The sequence below is a fragment of the Chiloscyllium plagiosum genome, chromosome 32, assembly GCF_004010195.1.
Source record: "Chiloscyllium plagiosum isolate BGI_BamShark_2017 chromosome 32, ASM401019v2, whole genome shotgun sequence".
NCBI lineage: Eukaryota > Metazoa > Chordata > Chondrichthyes > Orectolobiformes > Hemiscylliidae > Chiloscyllium > Chiloscyllium plagiosum.
The window spans coordinates 30,959,622-30,975,049 of record NC_057741.1 but is presented as its reverse complement, the minus strand read 5'-3'; the positions used below and the strand labels follow the sequence as shown (position 1 = coordinate 30,975,049).

Below are 15,428 nucleotides of genomic sequence, written 5' to 3'. Positions count from 1 at the left end.
CCACCACTCTTCCCACCCACCCCATCAATCTTTAACCCTCCCCTCAATTTGTCAATCCTCTTTCACCCCCATTTGGCAATTCTCCTGCTCCTCAGATGCTGCCTGACCTGCTGTGCTTTTCCAGCACCACACACTCGCCCCTTTTCCCCCAGTCAATCTCACGTCGCCCCAAACCCAGCATCCATCTCATCCCAATTTCACTCCTTCTCACAACTCCTTCCCCACTTCTCCCACGTCTATCGCCCCCATCTCCATTTTGGTTTGGTATTAAGAGAAGTGCCTGAAAGGTTGAAGTGTAACAGGGGAAGTTAGCAGTTGGATCACAATTGGTCATATTTTGGTTTTGCTTACAGGGAGAACACAGACAGGAAGGCATGAATTTTCATTGGAGAGTTATGAACAATAATAGTTCAACATCTTATACAGAAAAAAACATGTTTATATTGCACCCAAGCTCCCACATAAAACATGAGTTAAGAGTGTCAGTAGATTTTCTCTTAAAGTTTATTCAGTCAGAGAGGGTCACTGATAATAGTGTGGGAACTTTCTGATGAACTTGAAATGCTGCCAGGGTAAACCTGCATTGTCTTTTTCTTTTAGTTTCAAGTTAATCAGATGATTTAAGCGGTCCTGAAAGTTTCTTTTCAGGGTGAGGGAAGTGCAAAGTGTGTTTAGGATCACTGTTAAAATGCTATGGTTTCAGTTGTTAGAATCACAGAATTGTTATGGTGCAGAAGGGAATTATTTGGCCTGTCATATCCGTACCAGCTCTCCAAACGAACATCTCATTTAGTGGAATTATCTTGTCTTTTCGCCAGAAACTGTACATTGTTGCTTTTGGTCAGAGTATTGAGTATCAGAGTTGGGAGGTCATGTTGCGGCTGTACAGGACATTGGTTAGGCCACTGTTGGCATATTGCATACAGTTCTGGTCTCCTTCCTATCGGAAAGATGTTGTGAAACTTGAAAGGGTTCAGAAAGGATTTACAAGGATGTTGCCAGGGTTGGAGGATTTGAGCTATAGGGAGAGGCTGAACAGGCTGGGGCTGTTTTCCCTGAGGCTGAGTCATTTAGGGCTGAGGGGTGACCTTATAGAGGTTTACAAAATCATGAGGAGCATGGATAGGATAAATAGACAAAGCCTTTTTCCCTGCGGTGGGGGAGTCCAGAACTAGAGGGCACAGGTTTAGGGTAAGAGGGAACGATACAAAAGAGACCTAAGGAACAATTTTTTCACGCAGAGGGTGGTACGTGTATGGAATGAGCTGCCAGAGGAAGTGGTGGAGGCTGATACAATTGCAACATTTAAAAGGCATCTGAATGGGTATATGAATAGGAAGGGTTTGGAGGGATATGGACCAGGTGCTGGCAGGTGGGACTAGATTGGGTTGTGATATCTGGTCGGTATGGATGGGTAGGACCAAAGGGTCTGTTTCTGTGCTGTACATTTCTATGACTAAATAACCATTTGAATGCCTCAATTGAACCGACCTCTACCATACTGTCAGGCAGTCCACTGTGTGCAGCACGGTGGCTCAGTGGTTAGCACTGCTGCCTCACAGCATCAGGGTCCCAGGTTTAATGCCAGCCTCAGGCAACTGTCTGTGTGGAGTTTGCACATTCTCCCCGTGTCTGTGTGGGTTTCCTCCGGGTGGCCCGGTTTCCTCCCACAGTCCAAAGATGTGCATGTCGGGTGAATTGGCCATGCTAAATTGCCCATTGTGATAGGTGCGTTAATCAGAGGGAAATGGGTCTGGGTGGGTTACTCTTCGGAGTGTCGGTACGGACTGGTTGGGCCGAAGGGGCTGTTTCCACACTATAGGGAAACTGTTGTCCTTGAAGAGAAAGCGAGGGGACAGCTGATTGAAACATTCAGTAGCATGAAAAATCCAGATAGAGTGAACATGGAGAAAATGGTTCCATTCATTAAAGGGTCAAGATCAAAAGGGCACAGACTTAAGGCAATTTATGAAAGAAGCAAAAGTGATTGAGTAAAAGTATGTTCCCGCAAAGTGATTAGGGTCTGGAGTGGACTGCCTGACTGTATGGTAGAGGTAGGTTCAATTGAGGCATTCAAATGATTATTTGAAAAGCAACAATGTACAGATTCTGGAGGCAGGAGAATGTCACTAAATGAGATGCTCATTTGAAGAGCTGGTATGGTATGACATGCCAAATAATTCCCTTCTGCACTATAACAATTCTGTGATTCTAACAATTGAAACCATAACATTTTAACACTGATCCTAAACAAAATGCTGAGACACTACCCAAAGGTAGTGACCGCTGATCACTGTGATGGTGTCACTACCTTGGACCAAAAGCCTGGGTTCAAGTCACACTTGCATCTGACAAGTCTCAGCATTTTGTTTCTTTTTTTATTCATTCATGGGATGAAGGTGTTACTGGCTCGGCAAGCATTTAGTCACATGTAGGCTAAACAAGATGGCATTTTTCTTTCTTGAGGAGCATTAGTGAAACATTTGAGTTTTTCTGACATTGATTCATGATCATCAGTAGCTTCTTTATTCCAATTTTTTAATATTGAATTCACATTCTGCCCATGATGGGATTCAAACCCAGGTTCCCAGGGCATTAGCTCAGTCTCTGGATTAACAGTTCAGTAATAATACCATTAGGCTATTGCCTCTCCCTAAATGACTGAGCAGATTGATTAAAATAATTACCAGTTTGAATCATAGGTTCAACTAAGTAAAAAGCAAATTTAGTACTGAAATTGAGGAATTCATTCATAGACTGGATTCTTGCATAGAATAGTAAGAGATGAAAGCTCTAATTGTTTAAGGTGCAATTGGATGGAGCATTGTGGGATATTTTCTGGATTTCATGAACTAAGATGTGTTGGTGGCTTCCCTTGTTATAATTATCTTCTGAAGAAAGTTTCAGTGCTTTACAGTGAGTAGAGTGACAATATGCAGAGAAAGACTTCTGAAACATCCTTCACCAATGGAACTTGTAATTATTCAGCCAGTATCTGAGTGTAGGCCAATATGACTGGTACCATGTTAGGAATGCAGTTTCAGATAACATGAAACTATTTATAGATGTGCACATGTTGCTATCTTATTGGAGGTGTCTTGCTTGTGGAAGTTAGAAAACTCTCCCTTAAATTTTGGTTGGAGGAATGATTCTGTAGTTGGTTCACTACTAGAGTAGGTCTTTTTTTGCTGGGAACTGATTGAACAGTGTTTTGTTGTGACACAACAAACTGATTTAAAAGACCAATGTACAAGTCTCCAATCAACTAAATCCCTGGAACTGTTACCGTATTAGGTAATTTGTTGTGCTTATTTGTGATGTTGTACCTTTGCTGCAGAACATCTGATCATTGGTCACAAATTTTTTGAAGAATGTTAAAGCTTGTTTTCTTGAATAATGTGGAGGGCATTGTTATGGATAAAATCTATAATGTACAAACTTGGATAATTGAAAATGATTTAATGTTAGTGTTGAAATTCAAAAGAAGAAAATTAAATTGTATTTTGTGTATTAAATCCTGAGTTCACTCTTACACTGTACTTTAAAAAAAAATCTTAACAGCTATAATATTTATTGATCATAATACTACCTATGGATTGAACTCTCATGGTATGTATATGGTTGTACATATTCATGTAACAGGAATAATTTAGTAATGTTTTTGCAGATGCATTTATTATGTACATTCAATAATTTGGAATATCATGAATTATTGTTTGATCAGAAATACATTGTATTTTGTTGGATAGCAGTAATTGATCTTTATCTTCTGAACAGGAATAATATTTTACGTTTCATTTCAGATGCAATGTTGCGCTCACTGCAAGCGAAAGAATAAAATGTAAACAGATTTCTTTTAATTTGTCAGGTATTTTGAGATTCTTGAGAATGTGATTCAATGTAAGAATAATGTCTCCAGTCAAGTGTAGGAAATAGATTCAATATAAGGAAGTAATTAAAATACTTTAGATTTATCCAATTTTACATGATCAGAGAAAACTAGGATTATGTTTATGAAGAGAGTGTGTTTGCATTATATTTTGTTTATGAAAGAAATAAGTGCTGGCTTCAGTAAAGCTTTGCTGTAAAAAGGAGTCTTAAGACCATTAGTCAATGTGGTATTTAGTGGAAGGGTTGGCAAAAATTAAAGAGACAGTGTGCTTGTGTTTGCCTGTTGAACAGATCCAGCAGCTGTGCAGAGACGCCAGAAATCTTGAAGTCAAACAATTGTGTACCATTATATACACATGGTACAACTCAATACTTGTGCCATGCTATTTGTGTTTTCTGTTCTGTGTGGAAAACCAAAAGCTAAGTCATAGAAAATAAGAATATTGTATATTCCAGAATTGTACTGAGTTGCAATGTTTTTGGTAAAGTTCACTTGACGATTCTAAAATTTAGTCTCAGAATTTAACTGTCTTACTTTCAGTTATAATCTTGACACATTCCACCTCCAAAAAAAAAGAAATTGCTATTAATACAATGAAGTTAGCTCAAATCTTTTCCAGATTTGATTCTTGTCCTGTGCTGAGTTAGTTGATGTCAGCTGCAGGGTAGAAGTGGCATTAAAATTAGCTTCAGTCCATGGGATGGAATGGGAGAAACTGCTTGGCTTGCTGCTTCTGATCACTATCGATTAGTGGTATTCAGTGAAAATATAATTGAATTCAATTGTGAAGCCCTCAGTATTAAAATAGTAATGATGTGGAGATGCTGGTGTTGGACTGGGGTAGACAAAGTTAAAAATCAACAACACCAGCTTATGGTCCAACAGGTTTATTTGGAAGTACTGTTGGACTATAACTTGGTGTTGTAGGATGTTTAACTTAAAATAGTAAGATATTGCAAGATTACTAAATGTTGTATCCCAGCTGGCAAATGTCATTTATAACGAGCACAGAGAAATGTAAACCAGTGGCTAAATGTTGCAATGGGGAGGTAATGAAAATTGTTTTCCTTACTGAAAATTAAATAAATGTATTCTGATTTAAATCCTCCAACAGTCTGATCATTTGAGCATCTCATTTACTTTTACTTTGTGCTCATGTCTCTTAAATCTATAAAACCACCCAAAATTTAAAGGTACTTTTACAAGACTTATGAATTCTTAAGCTGGTGGCTTCCAAAATATGAGTCTCAAATAGTCAGTTGCGTTGATGACTTTTTTAGGCAGTCGATCAAAAGGTCAGCTTTATTTAAACCACAGTCAATGCAGCTTGCACCAGTTGTCTTGGGAGAAGGGCATCAGACTGGTCAAATAGCAGTGCTGTCCTCAAGTAACATCATGTCATTAGTACATTATATAACTGGCCAAACTGACCCTATCAGTCAGGATGTGTGTTCAGTAGGGTGACTCAAAAAATCCAGTTTCGTGACTTGAAAGAAATCTATATTTATTTAAACGCTTTGCCATACACTTGATGTAAAATTACTTCATAGGTAACTAATGAAATATGATTTGGAAATGCCGGTGTTGGACTGGGGTGTACAAAGTTAAAAAATCACACAACACCAGGTTATAGTCCAACAGGTTTAATTGGAAGCACTAGCTTTCGGAGTGCTGCGCCTTCATTAGGTATACTCCACAGCCACTTGATGAAGGAGCAGCACTCAAAAAGCTAGTGCTTCCAATTAAACCTGTTGGACGATAATCTGGTGCTGTGTGATATTTAATGAAATATGGAGTGTTTTTAACTTATTCAAATGCAGCAATCATTTTGGGCACAGGAAACTCCTGCAGATTACAATGCGCTAAATAACCGGTTAGACTGTTCCAGTGATTATTATTGAGAGATAACATTATCCAAGGAAATGCAGAGAACTAACACAGGCCCATTCGGATAGCATTACAGGATCTCTTGTACCTGCTAGAGTAAAGGGGACCTAGTTAATTGGGATGGATGACTAGTTTGTGATACAGAGTGATACATGCAGCATTAATTCAAGTCCTATATCAGCTGAGATTCCCTTGAAGGACTCTCCTTCTCAACCTCAACCCTCACCCACCTACGGCATGGTGACCGTCCGGGTTAAACCATCACCAGTCATATTTACAAGAGAGCAGCCATATGGTATGGTAAGGCTGTGGTGATTTTACCTTTTGATCTTTCATCTGAAAGAGGGCCCATCCAACAATTTCCCTGTTCCTAAATACTACGATGCAATTTCAGCACTGGACCATTTGCTTGAATCTCGAGTGTTATTCTTGAGTCCATGAGCTCTCTAATTACTAAGTTTTTTTTTTGAGGAAATAATGAAGACGTTTGAGGTCAGAGCAGTCAATGTTATTTGTTTAGACTTTTACTAAAGCCTTTGACAAGGTTCTGCATGTAAACTAATAAATACAGTCAGATCACACGGGTTTCTGGGTGAGCTTGCTGCTTGGATACAAAAATTGGCTTAGTAGCAGGAGACAGAGTGCTGGTGGAGAGTTGTTTGTCAAACTGGAGGGCTGTTCCCAGTGGTGTCCCTCAGGGATTGGTGCTAGGTACACTTTTTGTTTGTCATTTATACAAATGACTTAGCTGAGACTATAGAAGGCATGGGACAACACGCGCATCCTAGGACAGGCAAAACAAAGACACGCATGAGAATTCTGAGAGGCATGGCATTATAATCAGAATTCCATCAATATTCACATCAACTTATATCCTAACTACTTTCACATGAAAAATAGAACTGGAAATGACATTAGCTATCTTAAGCAACCAAGACCGATAAATAGAGAGGCGGGACATACCAGCAGTGCTTCACCGGAGACTGTCACTGATGATGTTACCTGGTATGGTGACGAAACATCTGAAAACATCTTCCAGTTCAGCGAGCTAACTTGCATACTTATCATCAACCTGAGCTACAAATCTTCTCAAAGATCGTTAGTGAAGAAGAATGTCTAGGATGAGCGATCTTGATCAGTTGAGTCAATGCACTGAGGAATGGCAGATGGAGTTTAATTTGGATAAATATGAGCATTCTGGTAAAGCAAACAAGGGCAGACAGAACTTATTCAATGAAAAATAGAGCCTTCAGTAGTGCTGGAACAGAGAGACTGAGGGGTTCATGTACATAATTCTTTTGAAGTTTGCATCACGTGAAGATATCGTGGTTAAGAAGGCACCTCACACACTTGCCTTCATTGCTCAGACCTTCGTACATAGGAGTTAGGATGTCATGTTGAGGTTGTATAGGATGTTGGCAAGGCCTCTTCTGGAGTACTGAGTCCAGTTATGGTCGCCCTGTTATAGGAAGGATATTATTAAGCTAGAGAGGGTTCAGAAAAGATTTACCAGGATGTTGCTAGGAATGGAGGGTTTGGGTTGTAAGGGGAGGCTGTATAGGTCGGGACTGTTTTCATTGGACTGCAGCTGGTTGAGGGCTGGCCTTTGAAGTTTATAAAATCACGAGAGGTACAGATCGGGTGAATAGCAGGTGTCTTTTCCAAAGGGTTGGGATTTCCAGACTTGTGGGCATATTTTGAAGACGAAATGAGAATGCTTTAAAAATGACAGGGGCAATAATTTTTTGCACTGAGTTGTTCATATGTGGAATGAACTGCCAGAAAAAGTGGTGGATGTAGGGACAGTTACAACGTTTAAAAGACATTTGGATAAGTACGTGAATAAGAAATGGCAAGTGGAAGTAGTTTGGGATTATGGTTGGCAAAGACTAGTTGGACTGAAATACCCATTTCCGTGCTGTATGACTGAGTGTTACAATAGAGTTAAGGTTGATTTTGAAAAAGAAAACTGTAAATGGAAGAAGAGTGGCACAGTTCTGCTCTTCTATAAGACAGCTGATAGCAAATTAGCAACACGATTCTCAAGCTATGGAATTTCAGTCTGCCATTTAAAGTTGTGGGTGGTCAAAACTAGGGGGAGGCAAAAATAGCAAAAAAACCATTAACCAGAAGTACTGATTATCACGTACGTCTAGATTGAATGAGGTCAGAAAAGAATGTCTGAGTGCTAAGTTTCACAGTGGCATGAGAATTTTTAAAAATAATTTTTATACTGAAAAACCAGAAGAAATATATTAATAAGTATTTGAAAATCCTTGACTTGTGCGCAACTGTAGTTTTTTTCCTCAAAATATGTCAAATAATAAATCAATGTGATTAGTCCAATTTAAAAATAACATTTTTATGTAAAACAAATGACCTTATAACTTGATACCTTCCAAAGTTTTATCTGAAATTAATGAAAAGTATAACTTTAATTTAAAATCCTTATTTTTAAGAAGTGGATCAAAATTGGAGGTTTCCTCAATGATCTTTCCACATAAGAACATCAGAGCTTTGAGCAGGAGTAGGCAATCTGGCCTTTAGAGCCTGCTCTGCCATTCAATAATATCATGATTGATCTTTTCATGGCCTCAACTCCACTTACCCGCCCTTTCACCATAACCCTTAATTCCTTTCCTGTTCAAAAAATTATTTATCTTAGCTTTAAACACATTCACTGGGCAGGGAATTCCACAGATTCACAACCCTCTGGGTGAAGAAATTCCCTCTCAATTCAGTCTTGAATCTGCTGCCTCTAATCTTGAGGCTTTGCCCTCTTGACCTAGTTTCACCCACTAGTGGAAACCTCCTCTCTACTTCTATCTTGTCTATCCCCTTCATAATTTTACATTTTTCCAGAGGATCTCTCCCCCCCCACCACACACCATACTTATAAATTCCAATGAATATAATCCCTGTGTACTCAGTCCCTCCTCATAAGTCAACCCCCTCAACTCCGGAATCAACCTAGTGAATCTCCTCTGCACCCCCTCTAGAGCCAGTACATCCTTTCTCAAATAAGGTGACCAAAACTGCATGCAGTACTCCAGATGTGGCCTCACCAGCACCCTGTACAGCAGCAACATAACCTCTCTGCTTTTAAACTCAATCCTTTTAGCAATGAAGGACAAAATTCCACTTGCCTTCTTAATTACCTGTTGCACCCGCAGACCAACCTTCTGTGACTCATGCACAAGGACACCCAGGTCCCTCTGCACAGGAGCATGCTGCAATTTCTTACCATTTGAGTAATAGTCCTGTTTACTGTTGTTCCTACTGAAGTGGATGACGTCATGCTTATGACATTATACTTATCTACCAGACCTTTGCCCACTCACTTAAACTATGTCCCTTTGCAATGTTTCACAATCCTCTCATACTTTGCTCTGCCACTCATCTTAGTGTCATCTGCAAACTTTGACACACTACAAATGGCCCCCAACACCAAATCATAAATGTAAATTGTGAATAATTGCAGTCCCAATGCTGATCCCTAAGGCACGCCACTAGTCACTGATCACCAACCAGAATAGCACACATTTATTCCCACTCTTTGCTTCCTATTGGTTAATCATAGAGTCATAGAGATATACAGCATCGAAACAGATCCTTCAGTCCAACCCGTCCATGCCGACCAGATATCCCAACCCAATCTAGTCCCACCTGCCAACACCTGGCCCATATCCCTCCATATCCTTCCTATTCATATACCCATCCAAATGCCCCTTAAATGTTGCAATTGTACCAGCCTCCACCACTTCCTCTGGCAGCTCATTCCACACACGTACCACCGTCTGTGTGAAAACGTTGCCCCTTAGGTCTCTTTTATATCTTTCCCCTCTCACCCTAAACCTATGCCCTCTAGTTCTGGACTCCCGACCAGAATTGCATGCAATATTCCAACAGTGGCCTAACCAATGTCCTGTACAGCCGCAACATGACCTCCCAACTCCTGCACTCAATACCCTGACCAATAAAGAAAAGCATACCAAATGCCTTCTTCACTATCCTATCTATCTGCAACTCCACTTTCAAGGAGCTATGAACCTGCACTCCAAGGTCTCTTTGTTCAGCAACACTCTCTAGGACCTTACCATTAAGTATATACGTCCTGCTAAGATTTGCTTTCCCAAAATACAGCATCTCATATTTATCTGAATTAAACTCCATCTGCCACTTCTCAGCCCATTGGCCCATCTGGTCCAGATCCTGTTGTAATCTGAGATAACCCTCTTCACTGTCCACTACACCTCCAATTTTGGTGTCATTTGCAAACTTACTAACAGTATCTCTTATGTTTGCATCCAAATCATTTATGTAAATGACAAAAAATAGAGTGCCCAGCACTGATCCTTGTGGCACTCCACTGGTCACAGGCCTCCAGTCTGAAAAATAACCCTCCACCACCACCCTCTGTCTTCTACCTTTGAGCCAGTTCTGTATCCAAATAGATACACTTCTCCCTGTATTCCATGAGATCTAACCTTGCTAATCAGTCTCCCATGGGGAACCTTATCGAATGCCTTACTGAAGTCCATATAGATCACATTTACTGCTCTGCCCTTATCAATCTTTGTTACGACTTTAAAAAACTCAATCAAGTTTGTGAGACATGATTTCCCACGCACAAAGCTATCCATGCTAATACATTGCCTGTAACGCCAAGCATCATTATTTTCTGCAACAGCCTTTTGAATGGCACCTTGTTGAATGCATTTTGGAAACCTAGATACTGGGTCCCCATTATCCACTGTGTTCGTAATGTCTTTATGGAATTCCGGTAGATTAGTCCAGCGTGACCTGCCCTTCATGAACCCATGGTGTGTCTGCCCAACGGGACAATTTATATCTAGATGCCTTGCTATTTCTTCCTTGATAATAAGCTCAAACATTTCCCCCATCACCGAAGTTAAGCAAGCTGGTCTATAATTCACTACCTAATGTCTACTGCCCTTTTTAAATTGTGTCATCACATTTGCTGTTTTCAAATCTGTTGTAACTGCCCCAGAGTCCAGTGAATTTTGGAAAATTACCACGAGTGCATTTGCTATTTCTCCCACCATCTCTTTTAGTACCCTGGGATGCACTCCATCAGGCCCAGGAGACATGTCTATCTTTAGCTCCATTAGCTTGTCCAACACTATCTCTTTTGTGATAATGATCATTTCCAGGTCTTCACGTACCTTCATCTCTTTGTCAATTGCTGGCATGTTATTCAATGTGTATGTATCTCAAAATTATGCAGAGTATAATTTAAGTTACACTATGCATTATTTTGAATGATACCATTGGATGGCACTGTGAAATGAGAGGGGTGAAGAAGTTTGTTGAAAATGAAAAATCGTGCTAGCTCATTTCAAATACTGCTGGTCCATACAACATTCAGTAATGCTATCATCCATTTTATCACTACTTCTTTCCCTTCCCTGTACCAGCATTTGCTTGTTTTGATTTAACTCTATTTTAAAGATACTAGCTTGCACTGGATCTATAGACTACAACATCTGGATTGCGAGCAGAAATAGAAATTTGATTATTGTTAGTTTGGGAGGGATGTTGTTGATGAAACACTATTTCTGGATGAAGCCGTTGGAAGATCTGGAACAATGTTGTGCTCATTCAGGGACTGAAGCAATGGTGCTGCTACCTCTTCTCAATTAACCCCACAGAGATTGAAGGTACGAGCATCTTGTTCAGAACGGATGAGTACCACACCAAACACGTGTGTTTACTGTCATTATGGGAGCTCTAAGTAATGCTGGAAAGTCTAAAGTGCTGGAAAATGACCTGTAAATGTCTCTTGTTGTTACCGATCCAAATTCATTTTTGCAAAACAAGGAGATTGAAATGTAAGAGGAATGAACCATAACCTAGTGATATACTTTTTAAATTGATCTGGTAGTTTAGTGGAAAATTATGCCTATCAACATGATTTCAACTTTAACACCTTGCGAAAGGTTCAGTATAGTTAAATGTATGGAGTGCTCAAAATAAACGTAACATAGTTAGTAAATTGAATTGGTGTAATGCTGAAAATCTGCCACTAGATGACATTAACACATTTAAATCTGCATTGTCAAATGTTTAGAGTGTGTTGAAAGCATCTTGGAGGGTAAAGAGGTCTCTACATCTAGTATTTGCATTCTAACTCCTTCCATCTTGCATTAGACCTGGTATTTGCAATGAGCTCTTGGTTTCAAACACTGGGACCAACTGTGGATTTGAATGCTTTTATGAAAAGTTACTTTATTTTCCCCAAAGCGTTTGACAATTTTGTGAAGGTTTGATTGCCGTACCTCTTTGAAAGCCGATATGGTTACTAGTTTCTTGACAGATTCGATAAGACGCTGACAGTGTCCTGTTATCTCTATGCAAAACTGCATAAAAAGTGTTTTGGTGGAAAAAGCAGCATTATGGTAACTGCCACTTCCGCATGAAATAAATCAACTGGAGCATTAGAAAAGGTGAGACTGAGAGACAAGTGACAGTTTTGGAAGGCACTTAACACGTTTATAAGGAAAGAGTGTGTGTTTGACAACAAAATGCTGGAGATAAAGTGCGTAACAGCCAGCTGTAGAGGGTAGTGACAAATTATGAGTTATGTTTACACTACATCAGATTTAGAGTGTCATAGCCTATTTCACAGGTGTCAACCAACTTCTGCAATTCTGGTAATACTTTTAACTTCAGATTTACAAGCTTTTTTCTTTATAATTATGGCACATTTTTTGTGTGGACTGAACATCTGGTTCATGTTTTCAGCAAAATGCTGATTTTTCTTGAAATTTCAATATGGCAATAAAAATGAACATTTGTTACAGCATGAAAACTATATCCTGCAAAGAAAATTGCAGGGTGAGTATCAATATTTCTAAATCTTGAACACTGCTCTTCGTGTAAAGTATAATTTTAAAAATAGCTTTGGTCTGTCATACCATAACATTTCAAATTTCTCGTTGTTTGAGGTCTGACCCTAAGATTTTCACTCTTTCCCTCTGCAAACCACAAACCAAAACAGGCCAGTTGAACACAATCAAAGGATTTGATTCAGCTCAGTTATATTTCATCTTGACTGAATACATTACAATGATGTCTTTTAGTTTAACACAAAATACATTTATTGTCTTTGCTTTCATTGATTACACAAATTATAACTGAAATAGACCATTTGCATCAGCCAGCCTGTATTGGTATTTATCCTCTGGGACCAGTGAAAATAATAATCTTCTCAGATTATAGGTTTCCTTTCACAGCTTTGACTTTTACATAGTTATCACAGTCTTGAGACATCTGACCTTGTTAACTACTATCTCTTATCCAGTACCTTCATTGTCCTTGAAGAACTTGTCATTGTGGAAATGCATGCTGATCTTACCCACAGCTTCCTAACAGTATTCATAATACCATCTATCTTCATTTTTCACTCAGTCAGCCTGCTTCTGAACCCTCATTAATGCTTTTATCATCTCTAAACTCGACTCTATTGCTCTCCCTGGTGAGTCTCAGATCCTCTACCATAGTGCTTCTCAAGTGGTGTTACGAGCTGAAATGTTTGGGGTCATGAGTTCTGAGAGACAGCAATGGTTACCACTGATCTGCGCTTCCCTCACTGTCAGAGGTTTGCCTATGCATTCATAAATCTTCTCCCCCTACCCTCCCACTTCTCAGTTTTCAGTGTGGGGTCATGACAATTTTTAAGCTTCACAATGGGGTAACAGTGAGGAAAAAGTTTACAAAGCACCACTCTACCCTCTGAACTTGAGTTCTTCTGAAATTCTATTACACCAATTTTTATTCACTATTATTCATAACTTTGACCTTCATTAGCTCCAAAGCCTTCAATTTTAAAATTCTCCTTGTGTTTAAATCTCTTCATGATCCTTCTCTTCCCAATTCTGTCATTCTTCTCCCATTGCCAAATTCTCCAATCCTTTCACTCTGGCATCTTGTGAGCTTATGTTGTGCATATTATACCCAAGTGCGCTTCAATGTTAAATATGGTCTCAGATGCATCATAAGACCACATTCATTATATTAAAATGATGCGTCCCCTTACTCCAGTTGACAGTCTGGTCATCAGTAGTATACACAAAGTAGAACCAGCTGCAGCAACATGTTGCACATCCAGACTTACTAAAATGCTACCAGGAATGAGGAACATCTTTCTGAGATTGACCTCGTTAGAGCAGAGAACGTACAGAAGATTCAACTGAGGTGTTAAAATACTTTGAAAGAGCAAGTAAGACTAACACTAATGCCTTTAAACAAAGGATGTAAATTTTATATTAGATTTAAATTACATTTGCAAATTAGATTAAGTGATAGTTCAATAGAGATACAGTGGAGACATTTAAAGGATATTTCAAAATACGCAGAATAGATATATTCCAACAAGTGGAAATGTTCCAAGGGGGAGGATCCACCATCCCAGTGACATAAGCTTTAATTGTGCACAGCAAGTCAGAAGATTGAACTGAACATAAAAACAGCAAAGATTGACTGAAGAGTTAATGAGAAGAGAAAATAAAAAAGCCACTCAGAAATATTAAAACAGATGGTAAGAGTTTCTGTAGATAATTAAAAAGGAAAAGGGTTAATAAAGTGAACATTATTAATTTCACAGACTCACTTTCTATAAGACTACTGAAAAATGGAGTTGACACATGATTGGAACATGTTTCATAACAATCTTCACTGTAGACGATACAAGTAACATCCCAGAAATAGCTGTAAACCAGAAAGTGGAAGCAAGGGTGAATATGAGAAAATTGCAATCACTGGAAAAATGGAACTGAGCAAATTATTGGAGCTGGAGGCTGACAGATTCTAGACCCTGTTGGACTTCATTCTTAGATCTTAAAAGAAGTGACAAGTGGACAAGTGGATTTTGTTTTAAGTTTCTAAAGTTTCCTAGTTTCTGTGAAAGTTCATTTACAGTGGAAAATGGCAAATATTTATTCAAAATGGGATGGAGGCGGAATGCAGGAAACTACAGACCAGTTAGCATAACACCTGTAATAGGAAAGGTAGTATTGATTTCCTTATTTAAGGAGTTATGTAATTATATTAGAAGCAGTTCAGAAATGATTTGTCAGGCTCATATCTTTGATAGGTAGGTAGACTTATGAGGAAATGTCAAACAGGCTAGGCTTGTATCTGCTGGAGTTTAGAGGAGTGAAGGGTTACATGATTGAAGAGTACAAGATTCTGAGGGGTCTTTACTGGTGCATGCGCAAAGGATGTTTTCTCTTGAGAAAGAATCTAGAACTAGCAAGTGTTAAAATAATAACTTGCCTATTTTAAATAAAAAAGATGAATTGTTTTCTCAGAGGGTTGAGACTTTGAAAATCTTCAAAAGTCACTTGAAGAAAGGTTTTATATTTCAGAGAAAGTGAGGACTACAGATGCTGGAGATCAGAGCTGAAAATGTGTTGCTGGAAAAGCGCAGCAGGTCAGGCAGCATCCAAGGAACAGGCGAATCAACGTTTCGGGCATGAGCCCTTCTTCAGGAATGAGGAAAGTGTGCCAAGCAGGCTAAGATAAAAGGTAGGGAGGAGGGACTTGGGGGAGGGGCATTGGAAATGCGATAGGTGGAAGGAGGTTAAGGTGAGGCTGATAAGGTGAGGGTGATAGGCCGGAGTGGGGG

The 15,428-nt window shown here is 39.3% G+C and overlaps 1 protein-coding gene across 3 annotated transcripts in view; it reads left to right on the top strand.

Moving 5' to 3' along the window:
* The window catches only part of aimp1a (aminoacyl tRNA synthetase complex interacting multifunctional protein 1a), a 63,735-nt gene that overhangs the window by 4,647 nt on the left and 43,660 nt on the right, over nt 1–15,428 (top strand). Inside the window, exon 1 of one of the 3 annotated variants that reach the window (XM_043674343.1) lies at nt 3,099–3,294. The exons of the other annotated variants lie outside the window; for them this stretch is intronic. The gene's annotated coding sequence lies outside the window, so the exon portion shown is untranslated. Of the gene's footprint in view, nt 1–3,098; nt 3,295–15,428 lie in introns of those variants that run through there. 3 annotated transcript variants of the gene reach the window in all.